Here is a 17,040-nt window from a genome sequence, read left to right on the forward strand (position 1 = left end):
CTATCTTAAGGCAAATCAACACTTAAAGCTTTCACCTCTTTCAAACTTGTTAAGATTACATTGTTAATAATGTAGCTTATAATAACTACTGCAGCTTTTGTGGTTTGAAAATTATCCTCATAATCCTTTCACTCTAGCATATAATCAAGGTACTCAACTATCTCAACTCATTAATGTCTTACCAAAGCATTAGTTATGTAAAATTATTCATTTATGTAAAGACCTCCCGACAACAAATGATATCAGCTAACTGAATGAGCTCAACAAGAAGCGTCGGACCAGTTTTGATTTAACTGTGATCATTTTTGAGGTTGCACAGTGTGGTGTTACTGTACTGCATTGGATTACATCGTTATGTCCTGAGAGTATTTATACCACACCTCCCCCTCAAAACTCCACCATGACAATACACAGTATTGTATTCCAATGAGGGGGACTGGGCCTAGTAAATACACAGTCAAAGTTGCTTTAAATGGGGATTATGCGCATTTTAATGGAGCCATTGCTTGAGTCTTTGTATAATATCACTAATTTCCAGGTCAATTTAACATAGTCAATCATTCAAATTAAAATGTACTTGTTGTGGAGGTTGGGCTCATTTTATTATAAATGAAGGCTAACATCTCCCCTCATCTGTGCACATGTACAGGATCTGCTGCTGTTCCATATTTGTGTGTCTCTCAGCTCATGTCAGGCATTACCTAACTAAGGAAGACATTTTCACTCACTGCACTTCTTTGTCCATTTTGTCTTTACTTTTCCAATTCACAACACTGTCGAGCACTGGTTACATAACTGTACTACTCCACCACTCTTCCTCTGTGATTTAATAAGGCCAACTAATCAATGTGTCCTGTGTAGATAACATGACTCAGCTGCCTGCTCTGTAACTACCCTATTCTTGTGTCCTGTGCTCGTTGTTTGCTCTGGGAAAGCAACATCAAGTACAATTTTTTTTTTTTTTTTTTTTTTTAAATCCAGCATACACTGACAGTGTTCATGTTATATCTCAAAGACTCTTCTGGTCACATCTAGCCTCCTCCTCTGTCTAAATTACCAAGTAAAGCTGTTCAGTGACTGCATAGAGACAGAGACACCACAGATGAAACTCACTGCCCCATTTTAAATTCTGGTGTATGGTACAGTATTGCCAATAATAGAAACCTAGCTTACATTCAAGACAGGAAAAGGGAACAATGCGAGGATGGTCAACAAGCTTGCTGGTTAAGAAATGTTTACCACAGCCATCAGCTGTCAAATACTAATCAGACTTCTATGCATCATTGCTTCCCCACATTTTTGTTGTGCATCATTTTAGGAAACTGTAAAATGTACAATTACAGCCATTAACAGCACATTACCACTGAAGCCAACAATATACACAGTTGGCAGTTTCAGAACAAGTTATGTTTTGCATTTACAGAAACATTTGCTGCTGTTGATTTTTTTAAGATTCTGTAAACGATTGTCACTGCACTAGACCACCAGCATCTCGGACCAAAACAAATGATTCGTCTGTCACACCTCCGACCCACCCTCCCTTCATGTTCTCAACAAGGTGTTACACAGCCCAGTGAAAACAGGCGCTAAGCAGACAACAAGAAACAAAACTAAAAAGCCAACAAAAAAACACAATCCAGCAACAATGAATAGCCCGCACTAGCATTGCCATGATATTCTCAATGGCAACACTGGAATTAAGCCAACTATCGGTAGCAATATTTGCCAAAACAAATTCATAATATCGGTAACAGCAAGTTAGCGAACGTTATCGTGGGTTTTCTAACCAATCACTAATGAAAAGAGACATGTAACATTAGGTAGCCATCAAGTCACTTACGCATCAAGGAGAAGAAAAGCCATTTCAGAGTCAAGCTAGAGCTCTTAACAGCAGCTCGTAGGGCTCTCTATTTCAGAAAAGCCTGACCAGTATTTGCTGCACAGTCAGACTGGGAAAGAAGTTCAGTCTTGGACTTGTCAGCTGGGAAAAGCCACACGAATGACAATGACGGAGCCAGTAAAAACGGCCGATTTGAGACGGTACTCCCCATGGCCAGTTCGCCTATGCTCTGGTCTTATCTCTTTCTTTGTCTGAGGCCTTTTAAGCTAAAAAACATGGTTTCTTCACTGGAGGAAATTTTGGAAGGTCACTTTCAGCTGAACGCTGTGTATTGCACTTTGCCATCTATGTCTTTGTAAACATAGGAAGGGCCAACAGTTTAACAGGGAGGGACTCACATGCACTAACATGCACACTCACATGGACTAACATACCAAAACAAAGAACAGAGAAGCTCAGATTAAAACACACAGAGAGAGAGTGTGACTTTGTTCTCTGCTCAGGACGCCATGACTACACTATATGTTTGAGAAAATAGCTGTTTGATGCTGTATTATTGTTTTAAATTTCGTACATACCATTTAATGACTGTAAACGATATCACTGTAACGAGGTGAGGCAGCCTAGTTTACTTTCATCACTCTCTGATGTATTCTAATATCAAAAGATGGCAGACATAAAGCAGGGAGAGTTTGGCTTTGAGACGGTTTTGTCTTCTTCTCTCATCCTGGAAGCATCATTACAGAGTATCAGTACAGTTATGGAAAAAAAGAAACCACCAAAAAAAGGATTTTTAGTGAGTAAAAAAAAAAACTACATCTGCTATTTGGATGTGGTCCACTTAAGGATGGGCAAAATGTTAGAAACAGCTTTTAGCATAGTGCAACATGATTCCACAGTACCAAGGAGCATGGCCTCCAAGATGACCACAGAAGTGAATTAACACCTCTCTGACATTGTCAACAAAAACCAAGCGATAGGTTTTACAAGGGGTAGGATTCATTGCTGGGCTATTTATTTGGATTACATTATGATCTATCTATATATTGATGTGTATATCTTTCAGCCTAATACATACCCAAGACTTTATGGATAGCTTCACAATTTAAAATAGTAAATTTTATATTGTCAGAGTTAAAACTGATTTGACCAGACACTACCCAAGGAAGTGTTAATTTGTGTATTTTCTCTAAAGATACATTCATATTACTTGATAAAGCAACCAGAATAACAAGGAATGGAATTGAGAAAGATATAGCTTTACACATCCAAACTTTTAATATTCTGCATTAAACCACAATGTTCAAGAATGGAAACGACAATGGGCCAACCATTTCTTCTTAAAACCCACTTACGCACTTTTCACGAAGATTCTGACATTCACCAATGTTTTCTTATTTAGGATTTGTTCTTAGGTAAGAACAGAATCTACGCACACTCAAGAGCACTCTTACGCACATTTGAGTGCTGACATGATTGAGCAAAATAAGTGGTTATTGTGTTTTCTTCGGTTCTACAGTTATATAATATATTAATTAAATTACAATAATATTTTGTCATTTATAATATTTTTCTAATAACTTGTTATTTTACAAACCATTATGGTCTTATAAATGATATAAATAAATAAATAAATAAAAACAAAAAAATAAATGCTACATTAACACTTCACTGCTCGTTTGCGGCTCACTTTCTGCAGCAGTATGCATAAGTTCCTTATGCGTTTTGATTCTGGTGCTCCATCTTTGGATTTTCGTTTTGGCATTTTCTCATCTTTCCCTTACAGTATCTCTTTGTGACTTCTGTCTGTGTCTGCACACAACTCTTCAGTCTAATGCCCTTTTGAGAGCATTTTTGGGCTTTTACCTATGCTAATTAGGGCCAACTGGCACACGCTTTCAATTTATGAGGAGATTGATATTCATCAATCTAAGAACATGACATGTTACAAGCTACATGATAAACAGCCAATCAGATGTTACAAGACAGACAGATATTTATTTGTTTATTTGATAGGGACAATGCGTGTTGATGAACACCTGTAAGAAATACATGATGTAAACTTGCCGGACTGAGGCAAAAATGTTAATTTACATCCATAGTCCCTAGGCAGAATACAGTAGTATATGGTATATTTAGGTGTGATTAAACACCTTACAATGTAGCTAGCAAGCTTAATTATGATGAAGGGTTACTTACTAAAATGAAGTTATCTGCTTAAAGGTTGAGCAGTGGAACAGGGGGGAACCCAACACATGCTGCAAATGATTGATCAATTCAGATCTTTCTTTGTCAAGCAACCTACATAACATGTGCAGGTGTGAGTCGGATCTAAATGTAGGTCATAAATGATGGACACAGGGCAACTTTTTTTACACTAGAGTACTTGAGCTACATCCAATGAAAGTTGAGTTTGGTGTATAAAGATGACCTTTAACAGCACAGCAAAGAGCAGATTTTTTATCTAAAGTGCTGCTGTTGTAACCAGTAACTAATTAGTGCTTAAAATATAATAATCTGTGACCCAACAACAACCATATCAGACCAGTTAACTAATATAAAAACGAAAAGAGGTCAGGGGTGTGATCATGACAGCACAAACACAAAAACAATAGAGGCAATGTCTGGGGAAACTTAACCCATTCAGCCTCAATTAACTGGATTTGTTTCCAATAATACAGGAAATACAGAGACAAGCCAACCCTGCCTCCAACCTAGCTACAATTCTACTATCATCCACTCAATATATTTAATGCATAAAGCCTTTCTTTCATCATTTTGAAGAGCTGACAAAGGACACAGGGGTTTCTCTTCGTATACCAAGCTAAACAGGGCCTACAGATGTACCTACGACCGTTTGAACATTCATCTCCTGAAGATATACCCATTAATTTGTTAGCATTAAACAGCTACAGATTACATCCAGTGGGCACAAAAAATACTTTTTGTTTCTGTGTGTTTGGCAGGTGTCCTTGCTTGACAGACTGAGCCAGCCTTAATGTACTAGTGCAAAAGAGTGAAGGACGTATTGCCTCACATCTTCTGTTCAAAATTGCACTTGAATACACCACAAAGACTGATAGCAAACTGACTGCTGACATGCGTATATTTCATGCACCTGTGAGAGGGGAAACAACTAGAAAGTAGTCAATGATACTAATTCAAAAAAAGATGACCAAATAGTCTTGTCACACAGTCAAATATATGGGATATATTCAGCATGGTCAACCAGCCATATATAGCATGATAAGGCCCAACTAAAGCCAATACTGCCTGAGAAACTTTTAAAAAAATACAGGCAGCCAATGGAAGTAGATGTTGTTCTTCTGTGCTCACGTTAAAAACCACTAATATACTGTTATCCAATATAAATACCAAATATCAATACCAGTTTCAAAAATCCAGTTTTGATCAGGCTCTACTAAGAACAATGAATAAAAAATGTAAATACACACAGCCTTTTTTTTCCTTTGGTAAGTGAGCATGGTTTATGAGAGAAACTGCACTCCATGGCATTCCAATATATTATATAATGAATTCACACACTCATCAGCACACCACTTACTACGTTACCATTTATATAACCCACTTTAAACATTAGCTGCAATATTTGATCAGAACAAAGCAACACAGGCAAACAAATCCTGAAGGCAACAGGCTACTAGAAAATATTCAATAGAATCTGTTGTTGTGCTTTCAAAACAGAAAACAAAATTTCAATGCCTAAAAATACCTTAGCCCAATTAGCAATTAGTACCTCTGGTTAAACAGAGTCTATATTAACAACCCTTTCCTTCCTAGCACAGATACTAAAGGCTTATCTGGGACTGGTACATTGTGTCATTGAATTGAGCTTCACAAGGTTGGCAAGTGGCCCTCCTGGGTGTGTGTGTGTGTGTGTGTGTGTGTGTGTGTGTGTGTGTGTGTGTGTGTGTGTGTGTGTGTGTGTGGCATGTGTGTGTTCACCCCTCCCCCACACCACCCATGGCTTTGGAGCAACCAGCTGCAAAGCACTCTAGTAATCTTTGAATAAGATTGACACAAAGGTGATAAAACAAAGTGATATCATACAATCAAATGCAATGCACTTTTGCATATTCAGAAATTACTGTATGTTGCAGACAATCATGGTTAAACAGTGGTGATAACTATGGGCTTGTAAAGCATAACACCTCAAACTTGTATGTACAACTATGGCACAAAATCAGAACTGTATCTAAACAGTTTCAGTTTTGATTTGCAATTGCTGTAGCTTTTGTTGCTTTTTTAAAAACAATACAAAGCACTTATGAATACAGGTACAAAGTGTAATCAAACAAAAATTAATTAAAGTAAGTAAGAAATAAAAGCTTGAACCCATGATGGAAAAGTGTGAAAATTAACAGAAATAATAATGAAAAACAAAACATCTCAATAAAAAGTGAATTGCTAAGTAAAAGAAATTGAATTTCAGTGTTTGTTTTACCAGCATGAAACATGTATTGTAAATGATATCTTTATGATTGAGAACTAAAATCACTAAAGTGGTTTTATTTCAAAGCTAGCAGTAGTTGCAGGAAGGAAGGGCGCGCTCACAAATACAAACCACGCACAAGAACTGCCCTACGAACACATGCACATTGCGCGCGCGCCTACTCACGCGCTGACGCTGCCCATCCCCCACCCCGAAAGAAAATATAAAAATAAACGTTCAAAACAGCACAATAACCCGCCCAAACCTTGTATTCACAGTCATATGTTATCAGTCTAAACGGGGGTATAATTTATAACGGCAATAATAACGTAAAAAGACGATAAACACTCACCAGAAGCTCCAAATCACACAAGGGGGGTGCCTTCTCCTCTGTGCTCCTAATATGGAATCTCCTCCTCCTCCACCACCGTTGTTTTCTAGCTCTAATTAAACCTCGAAAAAAGCGTTATAACGGCCTTCAGACCCGGCCAACCGATGCTAGGAATCCCCAATGACCGATGTGTTTTGGATACACGGGCACATATAATGATAAATCCCCTTAAAAATGAGCTGGATGGACAGTTGGGTCTAGATTGTAGGTTTGCTCGCTAGTAGAGAAAAGAGCCAAACGGTTCAGTAGCAGCCAACGGCTTCAGACTGAACACAGAGCAGCTGACCTGCCAGGCGAAAATGAGGTAGGCCTGAGCTCTTCTGCAGGAAGCACGCTCCAGTCACATAAACATCAAAGTGGGTGTCGCAGTATGGAAAAGAATGGTGTGGTGGAACTGGGGTTGGCAGAAACTCAACAAAAACAACTTACAAATACTAAGTTAAAATTAATTTTAGACCAATATGATATTTTAAAGCCTCATATAATAATTAATATATTAGCTATTTTTGGATTGCAGCTGTTCGCATGCTAGTTTTGCTGTTATACGTTCAAACTGATTAGACAAAATTTTTATTTATTTATTAGTGTTACACCAAATTAATCCAATGCATTGATTATATCTTATATTTGAACTATTTCACGGGCCTAAATAAATGGTAATGGTTTTAAGTTGAAGTCTGGCATTCTGGTAAACATTGGTGACCATGAAGACAACATGACGCGAGATGCAAACAGGCTTGCAGTTATTTTCTCCTTTTCTGGAAGACATAGGCTACCTAGCTGAGCCATTTTCACTGCACAATTGCTTACATTTAACAGTAAATACAACAATGTAAATATGGCGACCAGACAGAACAGTCCCATATGCAGTAATGATACAGTGCAGTCCTTACTGTTGTTCATATCATGAAATAATGAAAGCGTATAAGTACAGTTAATATGGGGAATATAAAGGGGGCAGTATACTGGGTGTCTTCTTCTCTCTGGCTCTCTTTTTGCATTTGTTGCACAGCTATTTGTGGCAGTTCTCATGTGAACCCCTGAGTGCAACACTATGTCTAATGTCTTCCTGGACAGAATGTCGTTTCTGCCCCCCCCTCAGTGATGACCAGGTTTAAACTCCGCCGCAAAGAGCAGCCATTTAGAACAACTATAGTATAACTCAGCAGAACCCAATGAAATATACACAGCTATATACACAGGACACAGCCTGATCAGGCAGCATACACTATACCAGTGCTTTGGTGTTGATGCAAAACTATGAATAAAAACCTACACCTACATCTTTGGTGGGACTCCCTATAGTCGACCATAAATTCACTGAGCCTACAGCCTTAAGCAAACCCAAAACTCTAGATGACTATATAGTACTGAATTCAGTGCCCTGTAAATTTTCCAATCATACCATAGGAAGGCTGATTCATTGGAATGAAGCCTATAACTGTCACTAAGGAAAACCATCCAATCAATAAAAAAGTGATCCAACTGGATGGAAAACCACATTTTCAACCAATTTAAGTCATTACACCATGTTACAGTTGGTTTACATTTGTAACATTTATTTATTCTAATGTGTGGATTTATTTTTCATTGCAAAGACATACTCTGGGTCTTCATGGTTATATTTAACTTGAATTAGAAAACTATATGTTTCAATCCAAGTGGTACTGAGGAGGAAAGCAGGTGCCATCAGTTTGAGGTGGGGGTGGTAGAGCAGGGATGGGGGCATCTTAGTGTAGACCATGCGATACAAGGAGAGGCAGGAGCAGGAGGCTTTTAAAGAGAGATGCATAAGACACTCATACTCTGCAGATGTAAACAACAAAGAATAGACAACTACTCATGCGTGTTTGTCTGCATTAACTTAAAGCATATGCTCATCAACATGCACACACACACTGCAGATAAGACCCAGCTAAAATAAACAGACACACAGACAGATAGAAAGCCCCGGGGTTGCATATAGTGTGAGCTTTAGTGTGGCTGTAACAGAAGAGTGGAGGATGGGTAATGACTTTTATACAGGGGTGACATCAGTGTATTTCCTCAGCCTGTAGTTTCACATGCTGCTGTAGTACAAGAGGGCCCCTGCAAATTTGATGGGGGCAATCATTTTTACACTGTTCTCATTTGAACACGCTAATGCTTGTGTTTGTTTGTGTTTTGAGAGGAAATGTGGCTATCAAGGCAGTGGTAAGTAATATTATATATATAAAAACAGTTCCAGCATGGCAAGTTGTGAAGTGAAACACCTCAGGGGGCAGCAGACCACTGTCAGGGTAATGACTTTCTGGGAAACCACAACACACCATCTATATGCAGCACTCAGCCTCAGTGTTTTCTTCTTCTCTGTTCATTCTGCAAAACCAGCTAGCCTGGCTCTTGCACAATAGCACCTCTAAAGCTCACCAATGAACAGGTTAATAAAATTTTGTTTCATTTGTACATTAACAGAAATACAAAAACAAGTTTGATGGAGAGTATAAAGTAACATATTGAATAATGGAAATACACAGTGTCTCTAAATTTAATAAATAATTAGTTCTTGTTTTTCACCTAAGGTATTTTAATATGTCCTGGTAGGAAAAGCACAGTTGTAAATTATAAAATTAATGATGGCTGAATTCTGTTTGGCTGCTTCATTATGTGTGCGCAGTCTCACTTTCACACTGTCATGGCTTAATGGGACATTTGTGCTGCATTTATACCTGGCATTACTATATTTGGATATCCTATCTAGGTAAGGTAAAAACTTGTGTTAAGGTGTAAATACATGGAGAATGTGCAATGCAATGTGTGACAACATTATTAAGAACAAAAACAACACCAAGAAAGGTCACCTGACTTTGCCTCCTCCTCCACCTACATAAGCAGTTCCAGCAAAAGCTAAAAGCAGCAGCAGCAGCAGCTAGCAAGTCTTCCCTCACAAAAAGTCATTTAATAATGAATAATGCCCATACAAAAATTGTTTTCCTTTGCCTGGGGCAGACCATGTTTTCTAACTAATTTTCATATTGAAATCTGATCATTGACTTAAAGTGAACCCAAAAGCATTATCAGTGCCAGGTCAAAGGCCTTTAGATGAGATGTCATTATCCAGATAATCTAGATCCAGTCACAGATCACATGTTAATGGGGCCTTCAATAGAACAGAGCCATTGTTAATTTTTAATAGCAACTGTGCTTTTGTGTACATAGTTACTTTCCACCACTGACTTGTTTGTTTTGATATATATAATCAATAATTTTGAAATGTTTGTGTTTATGTAATGAAAAGCTTGTAATGTCAAAGTCTAAAGAAAGAATTGGAACAGAACAATAATTTTATTTGAAATTTCCGTTTTTCCACAATTAAAACTTTAAGTAATTTTAATAGAAGGAATTAGAGATAATAGTAATGATAAAAAAAAACAACAAACAATCACCAGTCTGTGTTTGCACATGCACATAAATTTGACTGTGTTTGTGAAGAGAAAAATGAAAGGAATGTAACAAAACTAGGTAAAAAAGAATGACAACGTGGCATTTATACATTCTGTTGTCTGTTCCAGCCAACACACAGCATGGGACTCCGAGCCAAGAGGTGTTCGATAACAGCTCAGCAAAGACAGCAACAAGATTGCCTGTTTCTTTGTGCTTACCTGGAGTATAACACTATGAGTTACAACCTCTGACGCTGGAATTCTCCTTTGAAAAAGATACTGAACTGAACAAATAGAGCATTATGAAGAGGGTCAGTTTTATATAGAAAAATATTTATATGCATGTTTTTCTATAAAAGAAATGTGATAGGCCTTCTTGAAACCAGATGTGTAGCTTTTAATCCATAATAAAACATATTAATAATTTAATTAATATCTCATTTGCATAAATATTTGCCTCTAAAATCACTCCACCTCTCAGACAGAAAATGACCAATTACACTTGCGCTACTCCAAGTAAAATTTTATGGTCATGCCTCGGTAATGTAGTAAAAACATATCTATTTCTTTCTGTATTGGGGTTTGTACCCACTCTAATCCAGCATTTCACTTTAAATACAGACCTGTATGAAAATTCTGTCCAGATTGAAAAACTTTAAATTGAGCTAAAAGAAAATGAATATTGGACTAACATCAGCCATGTGGCCCGAAACACAACTCTAAATCAATCATAGTGTTGCTTTGGAAATGCTAGATGTATAAATAAGCAACTGTTTGCTAAGAAGTTCATCCTATCAACAAACAAATGTGATGATATGCATGCTGGACTTATGAACTTAGCATTTGCACATGCATTATCCGTGTCCATTTTGTCGTATATGCATTCATATAGTGTGGACATCCTTTCAGTTAGCAGTGCTCTCACCTTCCACTGCCTGTAGCCTTGCTCTCCCTTCTCTCAAGTTAACACACACATACATACTCACACCTTCCATTGGCCACATTTTTCAGTCACTGCACATCCAACACTAACAGCCCCAGCCTTTTAAAACCCATACCAGCATTATACTATATCCACTTCAAAGGACATACAATACCTCACTCCACCTCTGGCATATTTAGCGCTTTGACAATGACAAGGTCTAAACAAAGCATGGGTCCATAATACGTCTTCATAAGGCCTTACAGTAATGGCTGTTCTGTGCCTACCCAGCTATAATTTACCCTCCATGGTGGAGACTGGAATAGCATGGTTGGCTGTTTCTGTTAAGTGATTAAATTATTTAGCATGGCAGAGATGCAGACAGAAAAAAAGATATTGCCTGAATGTGTGTGTGGGCTTTCGTGTGGGTGTGTGGGGGGGAGAAGAAAAACAGAAAGAAACTACTTGTATCCTTTATATATGCACTCGTGTGTCGGTGTGTTTGTGTGTGTGAATCAGAAAGCGAGGGAGAGCAGTGTGGTGTGTTCTGCCTCATCAGGCTGATAAGACAAAGAGAGGCTGGTCGCCTTAATATCCTCATCGATCCCAGCTCACATTAACATTTACAACTAGGAAATCCAGCTCAGACAGTTAAAGACTCTCCTGAGTGAAAGGGAGATGAAAATACAGAGAAGTGATCTCAGAGGGAGGAGGGGAAAACACCAATAATAAATCCCACAGTGTGCAAACAAGCCCAAGTTATAAAATCTATCTAGTGTCAGTACGAATGATTTTGGCTGCTTAAAATGAGAAGTTAGTTCCACTGAAACTTAATATACCAAAAGATCTAAATAACAAAGAAAAGATAGTAAAATCTTGGAGATATTCTCACTGGAGGTTGTATAGAAATATTATAAACCACGGAAGGTAATTATTTAGCCATACTGGCAGAATTTCTCTAGGGATAAGAGTGTCTGTGGGTCCACAAATGTGATTCAGACTGAAATGTCTCAACCAATATTTTGTGGATTGGACGGAATTTGGTTCATATGTTCCCCACACAATGAATTATGACTTTAGCAGGCAGAGACACAGAACTGAAGCTGTTGCTGCTGCTGTGCTAACATGTTGCTCACACTATGTCTCCTGTGTAGATTCAGTATTATACTGTGTTCACATACTCAGATTAAAAAAGCTAGGATAGTGACGGCTGCTTTTCACTGTTAATGAGACCTGGCTTTGCAACCCTGCACCTTCTACTGAGCTCAACAAACTCAAAGGCCTTGTTCAGACCTTTTAGCAGTGTGAATGCTAATGTTTCCTGGGCCAAAACTGAAGGACTGCCTACTCAACTGACATCCTCTGCATAAGCGAATGTACATATCAGATCATCCAAGACTCAAGTTTACGCCAGGTATGACAAGGGCCAAAAAGCAGAGAGACAGTTGAGAAAGGCTCAATTTTATGCTAATATCCCCTGACACAGTGCGAGTGACAGCCAGATGAGAACCAATCGTTAACATCTTGGTTGCACTCCACTACACGAATTAACTTTAGACAAAATGGAGGAAGAGCTGATTGGTGTGGTCCCCCAATTGGCGTCACGATTCTCTAAGACATGGACAGCTTATGCTAACCTATGAGTCATAGGTTATGACACTAGCAGTTCTTTCTGACATTGTGCTCGCTGTCATGTCGAACAGACAGTCATTTCTAAAGAGCTCCGGGGGAGGTTTCTCCTTCCTTTGTAAGGTAAGTGGCAATGAAAATGCTGCATTCATTGCATCCATGGTGTTGAAAAGTGCGCCGTGTGCTAAGCGCTGAAATGTGTGATTAAAGCCACGTTTCCACCGCAGGAACTTTCCCCAGGAACCAAGAACCTTTTGAGGAACTATGCGTGTTTTCACCACAGGAACCAGGGTCTAAATTTAGTTCGGGGTTACTGATCGACCTCCAAAAAGGTACCTGGTCAGGTGGTAGTGCTTTCCAAAGGATCAGGAACCGCAGCAAACATATTTTCCACACCGCAAAACAGATCCAGGAGAAGGTAAAAAAAACTGAAGTAATAATTTACCATAATCTTCCCGGGACTTTAGGCCGCGGTGGAAACGCAGACAACAATGGGACACAGGAACCTTTTAGTTCCTTGGTTGAAATGTGGCTTAAGTGCATGAATGTGTGGTACCTTTAACAGTCCTGGTTTGGGTTTTTTTTTAGATGTGGTCACTGTCTGTGTAGTGCCTGCAGGTGTTCCTTTTAGCCCTGAGTTTAGCCATTCAGACAGCCAAGCACTTGCTACTGCTTATTAAACATATAGTGCATGGCAGTAACTGAGGTCAACTCAAATGAATGTATCAACATATTTAGCCACTCACTTCTGTCATCTGGACTATGCTGGCTGGATAGTAAACAATGTTCAGAGAGGTTTTAGAATGAAGATCTGATAGATTAAGATCAAGGCATAATAAAACCATGACTGACAACTTTTGATGTAGACCTCTGTGATTTACTATTCACCAGTATTCCCTGTGTGGTGTCAGAATTTTCTCACAGAGCTGTTTTACAAATATGTATTTTGGAAATCATGACAAGAGTGTAAAGACAGTGACAGTGTTTTGGTCTGTAAAGGTCAGTGACTTTGGGTTTCAAAGTCCAGTTTATTTTAACCCTGGCTCGCAAAAGAACTCCTCTTCATGAAGCTCAACAGCCAAGGGACCAACAATACCTTCTTTCTAAAATCTGAAATTATATTTAAAGCATTCACGACACAATAGTGAGATGCCAGGAGATGATTTTAAATGTGTTGAGTTTAACTGCCAGTGTGTCAAGTGTTTATATGGAAACAAGACCTCTGTCACTGAGCTGTAAAATTATACTGTTGCTCTATCAATCACACAGTCCACATCCCCCATGTTACTGTGGCTGATAGTCACACATTTACCCGGACAGTTTGACAGTTTACCAACAGGAGTGATCCTTTTAGAGGGAGACCTGAACAACATAGCTGTATCCAGCTCCTATGATAGTTTTAGAAAGACAGTATGATAGTTTAGAAAATTAATCCACCAAAGAAAACTGTTAATCTGTTAATGAACAGCAAGATATATACAGAAATTCATCCTAATGCAATAGATACACATATTTTTCACACTCTCAAAATAGAAATTATATAAATTTTACATCTAAGGACCTGAACAGGGTAATATTGAGTAAAATTAAACATTATATTATTGGATCATGCCACTGTTACATGCATTATGTACCCGAAACAATATGCATTGTCTCATAGGATATGAAGAATGAACAGGAAATATTTAAGGATACTGATGTTTTGAAGTATATCAAGTGGCATATCAATTTATTTATCCTAACCAACGGACATGAGGAGGATCCTCAAGATAGGTCTGGATTCACCTCATTTATATACTGTAGACCTTCACTTCAAGGTATTAGACCATTAAAACAACTAGCTGAGGAGAATCTTGGGAAGATAGAACTAATAATAATATTAAAGAAATACTAAAGTATTCAGACAATGTTGGCCTCAGCATCACGGTGCTTTGCAATCTTTCCAGACATGGCTGTCATCCAATAACGACTCAAACAGACCACACAGAGGACTAGTATAATACTGTGTGTCAGTACGACCTACAAAAAACATTGCCCATAAAAAACTGACTGCCCCTATGCGCACTTTGCATTTCTTAAGGAACTTGTTGTCTAGTGATATACTTTTGTTATTGTGATGGGTAACTGGTCCTTACATCATGTTATGTTGCGTCAGGATAATTGGAATGGAATTCATTACAGGATGTAAAACAGCAGTTAATGTTAACATTGTGGTGTCAACCTTCAGAGATCCCAGTTGTTTCAGCATCATTTCAAACTACCTTAAGTGTAAGTTTAACCCAGATGGCTAGACAAGACATATTTTGACTTGCAAATTTATGAACTCAACTCTAGCTGGGATATTTATAACAAGAAAAAAGTTCTGCACCAACAGTACGCACAGTAAAATAACTGAAGGGTGACACCTTCCTCCACCTGCATGTTTAAAATCCCGGCTTTAAAACGTTCACTGCCTTTCTCTGGAAAAAGAGTGAACATAGTGATTAGTGAAATGACAGTGGATGTGTTGGGTATAGTATCAATACCAAAAAACTGAACTGAAACTCTTTGAACTGCAGTCAACAGCACAGACTAATGACGTCAAACTATACTAAAGTATCTGTGGGTGAATTCCTTATCCAAGAATCCTCATATTGGTATTAAGAAACTTTTTAATACAAAGTTTTTCATTGATTTTCAACAATGCAGAATGACCTTTATGTTCTCACATCCCAGGGGCATTGTTTACACAGGGACGACCTAAACAAAACAGAACTGAAGGTTCTCTGTGTGTAAAGGCAATGCCTCAGCTGAAAGATATAAAAGGTGAAAAGCCCTCCGAGTTAAGAGCACGCAGAAAGGTTTCTGAGGCAGGGGAGGCATGACCAAGAACCTTAGGGTGAATATCAAATAATGTGCATTGGCAGCTCAAATGTGTGAATCTCAATTCATCTATCTAAAGCCCTTTAATATGCTGAGTATGTAACACTGCTGGTTTTATCTGTCTGTAAAAGAAGTGGCTTTTTGGCTTCAAACATAGGTCTCTGTCACATAGATGTTCCATAATGGCTTTACTTGCCCTATCAGAGGGAGCCACAACATGTGCATGACATTTAGAATTTGGTCAGGAAACAGCAAAACTGTAGATAACCACTAACACAGCCTTTATCAAACAACTGAGATGTTCATTCACAGCTTAAGTGCACTTTCAACAGTCTCCATTAACGAGAAGAGAGAAAAGGTTGTTTTTTTTTAACTACATGTCATTTTATGAATGAAAACAACATGCAAACCCCAGTATGTAAAACATTAAACATATATCATTTACATTTTTAGGATGAATTAACAATGCAAGATTAACTGACAGTTAATCCAGTCAAGGTGTAGAAACATCTGAAAGATAATTAAGAGAAACTGGGGGCACCTGAATTTCTGGTGTCATAGCAAAGGGTCTGAATCAAGCGGCAACCTCTAAGGCTGAAAAATGAAGCCAGCACGTAAATACCAAAAACTGCAGTTCTTCAAATGGCCACTTGAGGCTGGCTCCAACATCGAGTCAAACCCCATAGACTCCCATGTTAAAATGTTCAACTTTCACAGTATCAATAAACATGATTACAGCTTGGTACAAAAAACAGTTTTGGTCTCTACAGCTAATTTCCTCCTTCATGACAAATGTACAGGGGGTTAATTTTTATATAACTCACTTGTTCAAATTTTACTAAGGCTTAAAGTTCTGCATAATTGAGGGCGTGCTGCTTTGAGTGACAGGTGGGTGAGATTCTGCTTGCCAGAAACCAGCATGTACCCAAGTCTTGGCTCCACACACGCTCCTCCTCTTTGCCCATTTTTGGATTAGGCTAGAGTTTGACAGAGTCAGGTACGGGCAAGATGGCGCTAAGCTTCCAATTTGTATCTAGATTTAGCACTTACCTCTTTTACAGAAGCCTTTCCATTGAGAAAGTTTGTGACATTTTGCAAAAGCGGAAGTATAAACACGAGGCTGTAAAGGTGTACTGGTGAGTAGGGTTTGTATACAGTGTGATGACGTTTAACATCCCTGACATCCTCTGTAGTCTCATTTAGCTTGTTTTTAGTAACGGGTCTTTTATAGGAGATACAGAAGATTAAAAAAATTACTTTGTAGAAATCAGTCGTAGAATAAAACGTGAAAATGTCTTGAGCTTGTCTTAACCACAGACCTTATTTCAGGCATCTAACCAAAAACCCATTCATAAAACCCAGAGACTTCAGGACTGGAACTAACTAATATCCAGGTTTTAGAACTCATTCCTGCAGCATTCTATGGGGTATTGAATGTAGATTTGTGTTTTGAGGGGAAAAAATGAATTTAAATCATTTTAGCATGAGACTGCAACACAACAAAATGTGAAGAAATTGAAG

General features: G+C 38.3%; 1 protein-coding gene across 1 annotated transcript in view; it reads right to left on the reverse strand.

The window, feature by feature from the left end:
• Positions 1–6,919, reverse strand: part of LOC111231898 (F-box-like/WD repeat-containing protein TBL1XR1) — a 47,704-nt gene extending 40,785 nt beyond the window's left edge. Inside the window, exon 1 of the mRNA XM_022759164.1 lies at positions 6,646–6,919. The gene's annotated coding sequence lies outside the window, so the exon portion shown is untranslated. The remainder of the gene's footprint in view (positions 1–6,645) is intronic.
• Positions 6,920–17,040: the final 10,121 nt, after the last annotated feature.

Source organism: Seriola dumerili, unplaced genomic scaffold (genome assembly GCF_002260705.1).
Source record: "Seriola dumerili isolate Sdu_G_001 unplaced genomic scaffold, Sdu_1.0 BDQW01000321.1, whole genome shotgun sequence".
Classification (NCBI taxonomy): Eukaryota; Metazoa; Chordata; class Actinopteri; order Carangiformes; family Carangidae; genus Seriola; species Seriola dumerili.